This window comes from Acipenser ruthenus, chromosome 28 (genome assembly GCF_902713425.1).
Source record: "Acipenser ruthenus chromosome 28, fAciRut3.2 maternal haplotype, whole genome shotgun sequence".
Classification (NCBI taxonomy): Eukaryota; Metazoa; Chordata; class Actinopteri; order Acipenseriformes; family Acipenseridae; genus Acipenser; species Acipenser ruthenus.
In genome coordinates, this window is record NC_081216.1 from 6,687,378 (window position 1) to 6,699,761 (window position 12,384).

The following is a 12,384-nucleotide window of genomic DNA, read 5'->3' on the forward strand; positions in this document are numbered from 1 at the left end:
ACAGCATCAAGGCTGGCTCCTCCCATGGCCCTGCTGGCAGCGGAAAGGCTGACAGCGGGGTGACCCACTCCAGCAGCGGAAATGCTACCCGTGGCAACGTTGGCAGAGGCAAGGCTGTAAGCGGACGTGCTGTCAGAGACGTGCTGACAGCGCCAAGGCTGGCTCCTCCAGCCAGGGCAATCCTGGCAGTGGCCATGCTGCCATTGGCAACATTGGCAGTTGTCAGCGATGGTGAACAATCCTCCCCAGGCTACGATGAACTAGCCGCCCTGGGCGTTGCAGGCTCGGCAGCCCTAGGCGGTGCAGGCTTTGCATTCTCTGGCAGGAGTTGATCCTTGGGAGGCGATTGAGGGAACTGATCCTGGAGAGGTAGCTTCAGGACATTATTTCAACAATGGAGTTTCATTATTACCAAGGAACATGCCACAGTCATTATTACTGTCATACTGCAATATAATAGTAATTATATTGATTTACCTTTGTTTGTCTGAAATGATAATTACCATCCACTCAAGAGAGCAGACTTGAGCATCCCTGTGAAGTGTTTCATCGGTAATCAGTGGTTTAAAACAGGTGTCGTTAATTAGTGTAATCTTTTCTGTTATTGAGTAATAAAAGAATGACTGACCTCCATAGAAAACAATGGGAGAGCAGCGTCCGGTGGCTTTTTAAAAAAAATCTGAAATAGATCTTCTTCTTACAGCTGATGAGTTAATAAGACACTTACCTCGACTACAGAGCTTGCAGCTGAATGGTAAGATGCTCATCTTTGAACAGTGAGGTTAGTGGCTTGTGTCCAGCCCTCTCTATTCAATTGAATGGGCTGAAATGCCAAGCCATTACAAACTGGATATATTTTAATTGCCCAGTCCCTGTACACAGTCACAGGAAATCTCTAGACATCTTAAAGGTCTTCCTGTAGTGTAAATCAATAATAATCCAGGGCACTGACTTAAATTGGACCAAATATCCAATGGACCTATGAAGAAAAAATGCCCCGTGGACACTAATGAGTTATTCTATTGTATTATTTGCACAATTGTACGTGTTTTATCTTTTCTGTGCATCTCACAAAATAATTTAATAAATACAATTACGTGAAAGGAATCTGAATTATATAATTAGAAACACTGACCTCCAGGCACATTACAATCTGTTTTAAATAAATACACACACCCTGTAAAGAATGCTTGTTTTTTTAGTATGTAAAATCACTGTCATAATTATTGATGAGGCAGAAAAGCTGTTACTGTAGGCATGTATGCAAATACCTCGCTGTACTTTTAGCATAGATTATTCCTTTATTCACAAATGAAACCTCCCACAGTACTATTAGTTATTAAGCAGGAGTGCAAGGCCAAAGTACAGTATTTATTCCCCAAATGGGATGAATATGCCCAGCATTAGCAATACAGTGAAGGTGCCATAATATCTGTATTTAGTGAGAACTGTTTTTTTAATCCCAATTTAATGAACCTGAGCATAGAGTAGTTTACAATAGGTAGGGTAATACAACCTTTAATGAAACATCCATAGGGTAGATTTGCATAAATATTGTCTATTGGCTTATGATTTCCTTGTTGGTCATATCTTAAATTGGCCCACTTGTCCAATTGTGCTCATTTTAAGGTAATGTTACTACTTTGCATCTATTTATAATGTAAGCACCATCTTAAAACAATATAATCTTGTAATATTTATTAGATCTCATCATGCTCCACACGGCAGCAGTGTGGAGTAGTGGTTAGGGCTCTGGACTCTTGACCAGAGGGTCATGGGTTCAATCCCCGGTCGGGGACACTGCTGTTGTACCCTTGAGCAAGGTACTTTACCTAGATTGCTCCAGTAAAAACCCAACTGTATAAATGGGTAATTGTATGTAAAATAACGTGATATCTTGTAACAATTGTAAGTCGCCCTGGATAAGGGCGTCTGCTAAGAAATAAATAATAATAATAATGCTAAATAACATACTAAAAACTTGAGTTGTTTAGTTGGTAGTTGCTAATTCCATATTTTATATTTTTGTAAACAAGATTCAGTTTTGCAATACTTACCACTTGAACTACTATATATTGTCTTTAGCAAAAAATCACAGCAAGTTAATAACAGGAGTCAAGCTCAGCGGTATTTAGAAGTACCGTTATTTACATTATTAAAGAAAAAAAACTCAAACGTAAAAGACACTTCCAGTGAATTTACATTCAAACACAAAAGATGACTGTGTTGGGGTCCTTTTAAAGGAAACTGAACACAGGTGCTGCCTATTACAGAGCTTATTTAGAGTAAACAGATTGCTCCCCAATGCTGCCCTGGGTTCACTAGTGTTCTGCCAGCAGTGCTCATTACCTAAGCAACAGCACATTACTGGAGTAATCCCCCTGAGGGGTATGGATCTCATCACGGGAGGGGGTGGTTGCTGATGCAAGGGGTCAGGGAAATCTATGGAATCTATATATTCCCATGAGTCTATGTAGCTGTTTAAAATGGATATTGGGATTTTAATTATGGTTCATACATGCAAATTGGTGCTGGTACTTGCTACAGTGGAAGCACCACAATGTACAATTTCTCGAAATCTAATTGACTTGAATACAGAATCAAATGAGAATATTATCTCAGGGCTGAGCTTTAATTCTACAGGCCCTGTACTCATTAGTTGACCAGAAATAACCCAAGTCGACATTTTAAGGTAATAAATACATCAGTAAATAAAACTTTTTTTAGTGGTGTACGTCCAGATAAAGCCTCTGATCATGCCTGCCTGTCTGTCTGTCTGTCTGTCTGTCTGACTGTCTGTCTGTCACACTACACGGTGAACAAAATAACTGCCTTGATTTTGCACTAATCTTCATCACATGTTTATCTTCTAGCCTCCAGTAGACATTTGAATGGATGCACGGGGCAGGGTACATTTATTGAGCTCCAATCACTTATTTAAATCACAACATGGGAAGTAATAACAACAGCAATAGGTTTGTTTGATCCAGAAGTACCACAGCCACCTTAATACATAGTAAATTAGAGTATAGTGATGAAGGAATAGAAGGGAAAATCCCCCAGTTAGAGAAGGTATGACTGGCAGAGGATCATTCTTCCTAAAGTAGGATGTGGATGGATTCCATGGAAAAGAGATCTAAAAAAAAGGCTGCCATTAACTGCTCTGTGGCTGTCATAAGCAACAGTAACTAAATGTTGTGTCTGGTGAGTATTGTTCCAGTACACGGTGCCACATACATTAACATTACTGCCCCAAGATTGAAAATACAAGGTGTTTATGAAAACGGTTAACCAAACTGCTGCAGGAAATCCTCACCAATATGAAGGACTATGCTGTGTGTGATGTTATCTTCTTTGAGATAAACTGTGCCTGTTTTAAATAGTTAATGCATTTAGTGTAGCCATCCTAGAATGTAGTTTCCACCTGCTATGGGTTAGTGTTCTGTGGTCTGCTGTGAATGTGTTTCCACAGCAACATTACAGAGATGACTTTCTGTGAATGTGTTTCCACAACAGCATTACAGAGCTGACTTTCTCTGAATGTGTTTCCATAACAGCATTACAGAGCTGACTTTCTGGCAACCAGTATTGGTACTTGAAGAGCTTTCCTCAGTGTTGCTAGACTGAATCCTGCTGAAAACCCCATTTGCTGCTGCTGCTTAGAGTTAATAATTGAAACCAATATGTATTGGCCTCTTACTGGGCACCTAACCAATAGATAAAATCACAAGTTTACAACTGTGACAGAGAGCGAGTGAATCTTAGTCAACAATCTCCCTCCTGACCTGACCTGACCTGTGAGGGTGCTGTATAACAGGAACAGTGTGCCCTGGACTGGATGGTTTCGCAGTTCATTCCAGGGTCAGTTGGAAGTCGGCCATCCAGAAAGTGGTCGGAGTCACAGTATCAGAAGTCATCGCCTTAATGCGGTATGCAATGTGTCAGTCATGGATTGGAGGATACGTGATTGCTCTCACTACCAAAGGGGGTGTGACTGAAGGTATATTAAGGGTTGTGGCCAAGCAATCTGTTCCTCTGTTATGGTTATGAAACGACCGGAGGAATAAAAATAAACCGTTAGTGTTTAGTGTTGTCTGTCTATTTAACTGTTGTTATTTGTTATTGTAGATGGCTAAATATCCAGGAGCTGTCGCTGTTAAGCCAGCATCAAACCCAGACTAAACTGCACCACCGTTAGCACTGTTTTGTGTATTCACAACACCGCTTGCACCCAGAGCACTCACTGTAGGACTGGTGATCGTGCAGGTGTTTTAAAGTGTGTGTTATTATTATTATTATTTCGGGACTGAACCCTGTGGTTTTGACTGGCTTTACACATCACTGTGTATAGCCATTATTATTATTTAAGCAAATAATAAAGCTTGGTTTTTCACCATTGAGCGCTGTTAGATTGTTATTACTGATCACTGCATCACCCCCCCCCCCCCCCCCCCCCCCATCTTTGCAATGCAAACCACTTGGCCACAACAACAAATAGATTATTTTAGGAGTTTGACAACTTTACCAGCTCTTCAACCAGCACCAAGTCTCCCAAATCAGCACAACCAGCTAAAAACCAGCAAATAACCAGTACTGACCAGCATACACCACCCCTGGTAAGTAATGGAGTTTCCCTCAGGTAAAATGGATTACCTGTCTCCTTGTTTCTTCTTTGCCCTATTCACAAGCTTAAACTTGATGTCATTTTAAAGAATGCCACTTCGATTGGAATAAATTAAGTTGTGTATACTGTACATGAAAGTTTTAAAACATGTTTTAGAGAATCCAACAAAAGTCTAGAGCAGTTTCTTGAATATCAAACTGCATTTAATCCACCAGATTAAAAAAAAAAATTCCATTAATCGTACTTGTTTTGCACTTCAGTTGATTCATTTGTCTCAAGTGTGCAGTTTTTTTTATATATATATATTTTTTTTATAAATGTAGTCGTTGCCAATTATTTGTATTATTTTCACCCCAATTTGGAAATGGCAAATTATTTTGAGGCTCAGCTCACCGCTACCACCCCTGCGCTGACTCGGGAGGGCGAAGACAAACACACGCTGTCCTCCGAAGCATGTGCCGTCAGCCGACCGCTTTTTTCACACTGCGGATTCACCATGCAGCCACCCAAGAGCTACAGCGTCGAAGGACAACGCAGCTCTCGGGCAGCTTACAGGCAAGCCTGCAGGCGCCCGGCCAGACTACAGGGGTCGCTGGTGCGCGGTGAGCCGAGGACACCCTGGCCGACTTAGCCCTCCCTCCTCCTGGGCGGCGCTCGGCCAATTGAGCGCCGCCCCTTGGAAGCGCCGGTCCTCGGTCGGCAAAGGAATAGCCTGGACTCGAACTCGCGACGTCCAGACTATAGAGCGCATCCTGCACTCCACGTGGAGCGCCTGTACTGGATGCGCCACTTGGGAACCCCCGAGTGTGCAGTTTTTAAAGAAATGCATGTTATAGCAAGCAGGTATTTTATGTTTAAAACATATCTCGTGCTACTTTAGGTTCAATTCAGTCAGGACAATCTTGCGTTAAATAACCACCTTTATTAAAATACAAAGTCTCATAGATTTCCAAAAACTCTGAACCCAACAATGGGTGAAGAAAAATAAGTAGAGTAAAATAGTTGGAGCACAGCCTCATCCCTTGGAGCATCCCAGTGCCGCCTGCTAAAAAACAAACAATAATAAATCTATGTGACGTGTTCATCCCAGTGAACAAAAATATTAGGCAGAGGAGCATCCTATACTCCCCCCAAAGGAACAGAGAGGCTAAAAGATTCACAGAGAATCCCTATTTGCTCAAAATTGGTGCACTGTGTTCATCCCAGTGAACAAATAAACCAAAACCAGATCTAAAAACCAAAAATATATTTAAATACATATATAATTATGGCCAGCTACACCACATCACACATTTTGCTGAAAGTGAAAAATATCAAAAAATAGAAATAGTTAACTACCTCAAAAAAATGTATTAGGAAGAAAAAAAAACATAGAAAGGAAAAAATCTCTGGGGGCCCGAGACCTTCCTCCCAGGCCTATACATAATAGGTGGCATCATCAATGCAGTTTGTTTTGTTTTTCTTTCAATATAACAAAGGATATGGTAGGGTTGGATCCTGCAATAAAGTCCTTCTTTAGGATGCTCGTTCCAGATGTTGTTGGGCAACGAGAATGCCTTTAATATTGTTCCTTATGTATTGTTCCTTATATTGTTCCTCATCTCATCAGCATCTGAAGTCCACCGACCAAACTTTTTTATGACAGGAATGTTTCGCTGAGCAGCTGTGGTTGCAGCTCCAATCCTGAAGGAATTGCACGAATAGTTTGAGGAAGAAAGGTTGCCTTTTTGGAGATCTTGGAGTCTTGCTGCCGGGTTCTGTGCAGTTAAACAGCAGGTCCCGAGGTGTGGATTGGGGTCTGGAGGCCAGCTATCTCAATGTGGGGAGAAAAAAAAACAGAATTAGTGAAAGCAATGTGAACGGTTTCTCCTTCCCTTAATTGATCATGTTTACTTTGTTTACAAAAGATGGAAAACATCCAGACTGGCAGAAAAGGGCAAATGCAAACCATACAACACTCTACAGGTCAACATGAATTGCAGCAAAATGCCTCGACTGGCAGCTAGAAGCAGAAAGAGCAATTAATACAATTGGTACGATATTTTTGCACGCTTTAAAATGTACAGAATACATGACCTGACATTGAAGTTTAAGGTCTCCGATGCAGGGGCCCGATAATGGATCAAGGAACTGGTTTCAGTGGTGATTTTGCTTGCCGGAGCAACCCACAATAGCAGAGATGAAGTTGTTTCTAAAAGGACATCCTTGAATGGGGAGAAGTATCGGGAGCGCAGAATGTTGAGACTCCAGGACTCCTTTGTGATGGGTGATTTGGAAGTTGAAGGTTAGAGCAGATCTTTAGATGTCCTGCAGTGACATTTGTATCCTGAATGTTGCAAGAGATCCTTGAAGTCCCACAGCGACATTTCCAAATTAGAGTAGATTTTCTATTGGATCCGTTGAGATGGTTTGTTGATCTGGAGGATTGGTGTGTGAGTAATAGAACAGCCAGTTTATCAAGGCTTAGAAACAATACATTAGAGAAGCAAGTATATTAGATTCTAAGGTGACAAACAGCTTTTGTAAAAATGTGTAGAAATGTCTCTTTGTAACTTAACTGAAGTAACACAGGGTAGAAGACCCTGTTCTGAACATTTTGAACCCAGTCTCGTTGTAATTTAAATATATAATTGTGACAGCGGAAGAATGAATCTTGGTTATAAATCTCCCTCCCGACCTGTGAGGGTGTTGTGTAAAGGGAACAGAGTGCACCAGACTGGATGGTTGACAGTTCATTCCAGGGAAAGATGGAAGTCAGCCATCTAGAAAGGGGGTGGAGCTACGGTACACCAAGTCATTGCCCCAGAAGGGAAGGGATGTGGCAACTGGCGATTGGAGAAGATACGGTTGCACTTGCTAACCAAAGGGGCGTGACTGACGGTACAAAAGGGGACATGGCTAGGCAATCGGTTCCTTTGTTCTGGTTAAGAGCGAACTGCTAAAGGAGAACTATAAATGTACCATGAGTGTTTTGTTGGTTTGTCATGTCTAATTATACTTGTTTGTTCTTGTTAGACGGCTAACACGATTTGGAGCTGTCGTTTAAGGCCAGCACCAAACCTGGAGAACACTATTTCACCACTTCCACATTAGCACTCACTGTAGATTTGTGATCATGTGTGTGTCTTGTGTGTGTTTAATACTGTGTTTATTATTTCGGGACTGTAACAGTGTAATACACTGTTGCCGTGTATTGCTTGGGCTTATCATTTGCGGTCATAACGACCTGGATTATAAACGGTATTAAATTAAACACTGTTTGGACCGTGAACCTATGTGTTTGTCATTACTTGAGCACTGCTTCACCTCTACACCTACGCACTGCAGCCCACTTGGCCACAATAATAGCTTTTTTTTCTTTTGTAATTCCCTTTTGGTAAATTAATCTAGCCTGTGGTTAGAGAAGTAATGCAAATGACAAAATTGAATGTCCCGAGCAAATAACTGTATTGAATTGTTCTTGATCTTGAGGAATTGACTGTGTGACATAGAGAAATCTGGCACATGGAACAGAATGAACTTCACAGTATGATGAAACAGTGCTGTTTATGTGTTTATAGCTGAACATTATATTTTGGTTAAATAATGGGAAAACCTGTGTTATAAATGAATCAAAGTTGAAAATTTTATTGACTATGAATCAGAAATTTCGTTCTGCCTATTTGGACCTGGCCTCATGGTCCACTTCATATCACACACGCAAAATGCCCCCAAATAAACTCAATGCCATTGCCATGTAGTCTATAGAGTTGAAGTACCTGACTATGAAGACAGCCTTCCTCGTGAGCTGCAGGCGCTGTCTGTGCACAGCTCCTGCATGCGTATTTGGAAGGACAGCAGCACGGTGTCTCTGTGCACCAACCCTGCTTTCCTCCCCAAGGTGGTCACAGCCTTCCACATTAATCAGTGTGTGGAACTGGAGTCCTTCCTTCCACCGCCGTTTGCTTTAACGGAGGATGAGAAATTGAATTTCCTCTGCCCAGTGCAGGCATTGAGATGCTACATGTATAGGACAAGAGCTCTGCATCAGTCTGACCAGCTCTTTGTCTGTCATGGGACACGGACCCAAGGACAGCCCCTCTCAAAGCAGCGTCTGTCACATTGGATGTGGACACAGTCTCAACTGCATATGATGGTGCTGGCTTGCCCCCACCTGGGAGGGTAGCCACACACTTCACTAGAGGGTCGGCTACATCTTGGGCCCTCTTCAGAGGGGCCTCGCTGTCTGATATTTGTACTGCAGTTAGCTGGGCTACGCCGCATACTTTCTCCAGGTTCTATCGCCTTAAAGTGGTAGATCCTGCCCTGCCTTCATTAGGCACAAGGGTCCTTGAGGGTGTAAGCTCACACTGCTAAACCTTGGGTTATGCGGTTCTGATGCGTCCCTCATATGCTGCCATTCCTTCTCCCTCGTGATGGCTGTGGTCATACCATACATAATGTCGTTCGTAGTCATCTTCGAATTGAAAGGGAACGTTGGGTTACCGTAACCCTGGTTCCCTGAAGGAGAAGATGACCACCAACCACGAGGTTCCATCGGTCGCCCTCATGGGTTCGATGGAAAAAGAGAAATGGCTTCCTCAGGATGACGGTTATAATCCCTCGGTGGGCGGGACCGAGTGCGTTATCCCAGGAAGGGGCCTGTCGGCAGCTCTGGTATACAGCTCAGCAATACCTACCCAATGGGCAGGCATATCCCATACGTAATGTCCTGGGCAGCTTGCTGGAGAGGAAGGTGAAGGGCTCTCTGCTCAGAGCCCGCTTCACTGAACTTAAAGATATGGATGCCCCCAGAGCCGCCTTCTTCGGCCTGGAGAGGAAGACAGCAGAGCGCAAAGCAATGTGCTGTCTGAGGCTGCCCGGGGGGGGGGGGGGGAGACGGAGCGGCTTCTCCAGGGTCTCCCCAGCCTGGACAAGGAGGAGAGCAGCGGACTGGACATTCCGCTGGTCTTCCAAGAGCTCACTGTGGCCATGGCATAGCTCTCCAAAGGGAAGGCTCCCAGACAGGATGGACTGCCTACAGAATTCTATAAAGTACTCTGGAGCTGTGTTGGTGAGGACCTGTACCAGGTCCTGCAGGAATGTGTCTGGGATGGAGAGCTGCCGCTGAGCTGCTGCAGGGCAGTGATAACACTGCTACCTAAGAAAGGAGACCTCTGTAACATCAAGAACTGGTGCCCTGTCTCCTTGCTGTACTCCAATTACAAACTGTTTTCCAAGGCTCTCACTAATCGTTTAAAGACCAGCTTGGATCAGTGGTGCACATGGACTAGTCGTACTGTGTGCCCGAGAGATCCATTTTTGATCATATGTTTTTATTAAGAGACCTTTTTAATGTGTCCAGAGTTTTCAAGGTTGATTTTGATTTGGTTTCGCTTGACCAGGAAAAAGCTTTTGATAGAGTTGACCATGAGTATCTGTTTCGTGTTTTAAAAGCTTTTGGTTTCGGCCCTGTTTTTATTTATTTTATAAGACTCCTTTATAACAATGTTTTTAGTGTTGTGAAGATCAATAATAGCCTGACTGTTCCCTTCCCTGTGCAGAGGGGGATACGGCAGGGCTGTGCTCTCTCAGGGATGCTCTATGCTCTCTCCATAGAACCCCTTTTGCACCAGCTAAGGGAGAATCTGCCTGGATTGGCAGTGCCAGTTCTGCACAATGCAGTTCCGATCAAGCTCTCTGCATGTGCAGACAATCTCAGTGTATTTGTCACTACTGACCGAGATGTCGCAGTGCTGGAGTCTTGCATTACAATGTATGAGAAGGCTACTTCAGCACGAGTAAACTGGGCAAAAAGTGAAGCTTTTCTTGTTGGTGGTTGGGAAGATACCCCTCCTCCATTGCCCGGCAGGACTAACTTAGTTAAATATGAAATTATCTCTCCCTCAGGCATCACAGTACGAGAGAGACCTTACCGGATCCTGTAAAAGTCGACGAAGTGGCATTCGCAAAGAGGTATGGGACATGCTCGAACTTGGGGTGATTGAGCCTTCCAGGAGCGAGTGGTGCAGTCCAGTTGTCATAGTGGCCAAGAAAGACGGCACCAATCGCTTCTGTATGGACTTCCGGAAGGTAAACGCTATTGCCAAGTTTGATGCATACCCTATGCCTCGGGTCAACAAACTTCTAGATAGACTGGGAAAGGGGAAGTTTATCTCAACTCTGGATCTAACAAAGGGATACTGGCAGATCCCCTTAACCCACAGTTCTAGAGAGAAAACCGCAATTTCAACACCAGAAGGGCTGTTTCATTTTAAAACCATGCCGTTTGGGATACATGGTGCACCCGCTGCCTTTCAGAGACTGATGGACCAGGTTTTACGCCCACATCATGAATATGCAGCAGCGTATATTGATGATGTGGTGATTTACAGCTCCACCTGGCGAGAGCATTTGGCTAGGATTACAGCCGTCCTTCATTCTCTAAGGGCTGCCCGGCTGACAGCTAACTTGAGAAAATGTGTGTTTGCCAAGACAGAGACTCAATATCTGAGTTTTTAATGGGGAATGGAAAGGTGAGATCCGTGGTCACCAAAATCCAGGCTTTGGTTGACGCGGCGATCCCCAAAACCAAGACTCAGGTGAGGTCACTACTGGGATTAGCCGGTTATTACCGCCGCTTTATCCCTGAATATGCCACAGTGGTTAACGCTTTAGTCGACCTCACCAAAAATAGTGCTCCAAATTCTATTAAATGGTCAGCTGAGTGTCAGGAGTCGTTTGATACTATTAAGCATATACTTTGCCAAGCCCCCACTCTTATCACAACAGATTTCACCAAGAGATTCATCCTCCACACCGATGCGTCGGACATGGGTTTGGATGCGGTCTTGTCCCAAAAGGTATACGGAGTAGAACACTCGATACTGTATCTTAGCAAAAAGATGCTACATCGGGAGCGCAACTACACAGATTAAGCTGGACGTTAATCTGTTCTTAATGGATACCAGCAGGGTGGACCTGTCATCGCTACCCCCTTTTTACAGCAGCATGCTGAGGGTCGAGAGAGGGGAGGAGCCTCTCACCCTGCACTGGCTCCTGGAGGAGCCAATCGTATACAACCCTCTCCTAGTCACTCCAAGTGGCGATGCCCCTGCCTTCAGTCACCGGCTGATCAGAGTTCGTCTCACAAAGCTGCGCCACCTGCTGGACCTGCGGCAGGGCTGCTGGCTGAGCACAGAGAGAAAATAGTGCCTGCCTGGAACAGCTCATATAAACCCCCCCTCAATAAAAGAGCTGGAGATCTGCAATGGAGGTGTTGCATACTACTGTGGCTGTTAATTATGTTATTAGTATTATTTAACCTAGTGTGCCTGATTCTTGTCCGTTCTGTGCTCAGAAAGAGACCGTGTTTCCTTGTTTCAGTACATGCTCCCGTTTAGCACCCATGTTTAGTCTTTTGTCTAGTCTTTTTACTGGTATTAATCTGAAACAAAAAGACAGACCAGCTTGCAAACTTCCTGGTAGGCCAGGCTAAAATGGCAATTTACAAGAGTAGAAAAATAGAGTGAAGGGGGAGGGGAGTGAGGATGTGATAATTGTTTTTAAAATGTTAGTGAAATATAGACTAAAAATTGAGTATGGGTACTATAAATTAATGATAAAGAAAAATGTGAAGAAATGTGGTGTGTTAATGACGTACTGTATAAAACAGATGGAATAAATTTAAGTATTAATTTTTTTAAAAATTGAAGGAGTAGGAAGCAAACATGTTTAAAACGTGTTTCTTTCAAAATTACATTTGAGCCATTTTTGAGAAG